Source organism: Lepidochelys kempii, chromosome 21 (assembly GCF_965140265.1).
Source record: "Lepidochelys kempii isolate rLepKem1 chromosome 21, rLepKem1.hap2, whole genome shotgun sequence".
Lineage (NCBI taxonomy): Eukaryota > Metazoa > Chordata > Testudines > Cheloniidae > Lepidochelys > Lepidochelys kempii.
In genome coordinates, this window is record NC_133276.1 from 9,065,807 (window position 1) to 9,069,762 (window position 3,956).

The following is a 3,956-nucleotide window of genomic DNA, read 5'->3' on the forward strand; positions in this document are numbered from 1 at the left end:
GCTTTTCCTCTCTGTGGTGATTATTATGCTACGCAGATCGCAAACTCTTCTGAGGCCTCAGGAAAGAAGGTCAAGATAATTATCCCCTTTTTAGAGACGGGGAAACTGAGGCACGGATCAGCGACTCCTTCCTTAAAACTCGCTTCTGCCATGATGCCTAAAATAATTAAATGAACAGTGGTTAAGCAGATGGAGAGCCCTGACTATGGTTAATCACATTTATCATAATTGTCTCACTGATACCTTAAATCTGTTAGTCTTTAAGGTGCCACCAGACTCCTTATTGTTTTTGTGGATACAGACTAACACGGCTCCCCCCTGATACTTATACCTTGGGTTCCCCTCTGTTGGCTGCATTACCTGTTGTCTCATACTTACATTGTAAGGTCTTTTGGGCACAGATTGCTTTTGTGTTGATTTCTACAGCACCTAGCAGAAGGGCTGGGGCCTCTAAGAACTACTGCAACACAAATAACTCAAATGCTGCTGCTGACTGTGAAGTGACTTGCCCTGGGCCACGCAGCCAGGCAGTAGCAGAGGTGGGAAGAGCCCTCCCCAGTGTGCCCTATATGTATCATCACATCTGTTCATGCCTGTTCTACGGCATTTTATTTCCTTCGCTGTCCGCCTGTCAAAAACAACAACAAGAAGGGACCTGTGCCAATCCCTAGGTGTGTATCAAAGAATACTACCCCCTCTCAATTCACCCAGGGCGGCTTTCTAAAAGGAGCTCCAATCCAGGCACATTCAGCTCGACCAGAGTCCTAAAGGGAACTATTCAACCAACTTGTACCCAGTGAAAGTTAATCTACTATGTTTGGGTTTGGTGTCAGCTTTATCTTGACTGCTTGCTGTTCCGGACTTTGTCCCATTGAGCTGCTGGGCCTTTCTTTACTTTTCCTGTGTATTTTCCGCACAATCTGAAGTATTGCTGCCTCCTCTAAGTCCTCCTTGTCCATTCACTCACTGTCACTTGTGTCTATTCCCCCAGAAAGGGGAGCATTTCAGTCACACCTAAGATCCCATCCCCAAGCGCAGACATTCATAGAGTCATAGAATCATAGAAGATCAGGGTTGGAAGGGACCTCAGGAGGTCATCTAGTCCAACCCCCTGCTCAAAGCAGGACCAATCCCCAACTAAATCATCCCAGCCAGGGCTTTGTCAAGCCTGACCTTAAAAATATCTAAGGAAGTAGATTCCACCACCTCCCTAGGTAATGCATTCCACTGTTTCACCACCCTCCTAGTGAAAAGTTTTTCCTAATATCCAACTTAAACCTCCCCCACTGCAACTTGAGACCATTACTCCTTGTTCTGTCATCTGCTACCACTGAGAACAGTCTAGAGCCATCCTCCTTGGAACCCCCTTTCAGGTCGTTGAAAGCAGCTGTCAAATCCCCCCCTTACTCTTCTCTTCTGCAGACTAAACAATCCCAATTCCCTCAGCCTCTCCTCATAAGTCATGTGTTCCAGTCCCCTAATAATTTTTGTTGCCCTTCGCTGGACGTTTTCCAATTTTTCCATATCCTTCTTGTAGTGTGGGGCCCAAAACTGGACACAGTACTCCAGATGAGGCCTCACCAATGTTGAATAGAGGGGAACGATCACATCCCTTGATCTGCTGGCAATGCCCCTACGTATACATCCCAAAATGCCATTGGCCTTCTTGGCAACATTACAACACAACCATAGCACGGAAGATTCTGCCTCGCTAGACAGAACCAGTCTGTGTTCTAAGCACTTTAAGGGACCTGTGTTACAGCCCTGAAAATATAATCGTTTAGTCAACCCCTTTCATTGCGCTGTGCTGTTTGTTATTATTTGTACCCCAGTAGAGCCTGAAGGCTCCAAGTGCAGTCGGGCCCCCTGTTGTGGTAAACGCTGTACAAAACATGAAAGGCAGTTTCTGTCTATAGCATTGTTACAGCCTCATAGAGAAAACAGAAATAGTTAAGTAATTTGTCAGATGTACAGACCTCCCTACTTTCCCTCTCACAAGACAGCCCCCTACCATCCCTGTAGTATGGCTTGAACCATATTTGCAGATTTATTATGCCCTATTCTGAAGACACATGTAGCGCATATGCCTTCAGACGGCCCCCTCTGCAGGGGTGAATTTCACTGCGGGATCAGAAGCATGCCGTTGCCAGCAGAAGTCTCACATTAATTCCCCTGACTGGTGTGGACAAGGATATTTTGTCTGAGCCATGTTCAAAACCTGTTTAAAACATAAATGCACATGATCTCTCAGAGGTCAGGATTAAAAGCTTCTCCGTTACACCTGTTGACTTCAGAAGAGAATTTAACTCTGAAGTTATAGAGTAGGTTGGCTAGAACAATCATAAACTATCCCTGTCCATAAGTCAGGGAAAACATGTTAACCCCACCTTTAATTAATTGTCACTAGCATTATTAATTATGATTGTTATTTGTATCCCATGCATTCAGATTGCATGCAATGGTAATTCTACTCTGAGAGGTTATAGGGAAATTGTGAGCAGGTAGGTACAGGGCAACGGTTGGCTGGCGTGTTTACATCTGCTACTTTAGTTCAATCAGGGAATATTGTACTTGGCAGATAAATGGCTGGGGAGGAGACATAGTGCCCTGGGAAATCTGTTGTGTGCGTCTCTCTGGCCACGTGCAATCTTTCCACCAAAAAAATGGAAAAAGCACATGTTTGAATACTGGGCCATCCCATAGCCTCTGAAGGGTGTGGTGCAAGATACATGGGTAATGGACCAGGTGTGGGCACTTTGCCACTACAGGGAACAGTCCTACCGAATCAGGTTTTAATACATGACATCACCTTGCATTTCTACAGCATCTTTCATCACACAGGAGCCCCCAATACACAATCCAGGGATCACTAGACACCCATGGACATATAGCCGCTTCTGATAGCTGTTTAATAGCAGACAGCAATCTACACTACAGGAAGTGAAGAATATTGTAAAAATATCATTAATATTAACTCATCTGTTTAGGCATTTACCATGGTGTGTGGGGATGACCTATTATTAATATGAATTATTCTTTTATGTTAATATTGCGACATTACTGGAGGCGACTGGAGTGTGTAGGTATTTGAAAGCTATAAACAAGATATATGGAGAGGAAAAACAGGGACACACCTTTTAACTGCATCTAAATTCATGGGGACAAAGGGAGGTTTTTAACTGGTAATAGTAATAGTTTGCTAGAAGAAAGGGATGATCCGTCTGAAACGGGCGTGGGTGGTGTGGGGTTAGTGTGCGTGGAGTACAGCTTGTTTTGTGTATACGGCGTGGGAGTGCACACGGGGTTTTGTCTGTGTTGGGGGAGCCTGCGTGTGAGCTGTATGTACATTGTTGTGGCATGAGCTGGGTGCAGTGTGGGGTGGGTGGGATGGGTTTGTACATTGCATAGCCCCTTCCTCCAGCTGCTTTCTCTCTTTAGGTGCAACATTTTTTAATTCAGCTCCCCTCCTTCCCCAGCTCCCCTCCTTCCATGCCCCCCAGATTCCCAGCTCCCCCTCCCTCTCTCTGCCCCCAGGGCCAACTCCACCTCCCTTGCCCCACAGCCCCTCCCTGGCCCCCCAGAACCCCAGCTCCCCTTCCCCTGCCCCCCAGAGCTGCTCCCTTGCCCCCCTGACTGCCAGCTCCCCCTCCCTCCCTCTGCCCCCCAGAGCCCCAGCGGCCCTCCCTCCCTCTCTGCCCCCCAGAACCCCTCCCTTGCCCCCCCGGAGCCCCAAATCCCCTCAGTCGGCCCCCAGTCCCAGAGCTCCCCCTCCCACACCGAGAGCCCTATGTCCCCGCCCCGCAGCTAAGCTCCGCCCCCTGCTCGCTCCAAGGTCCCGCCCCCTTCGGAGCCCCGCCCCCCGCCGGAGGACCGCAGCCGCGTGTCCCCAGCGCCACCTAGCGGCCGCACCGCCTCCCCGCCCGGGTCCTCCCAGCGAGAGACGCTCTAGGCTACGG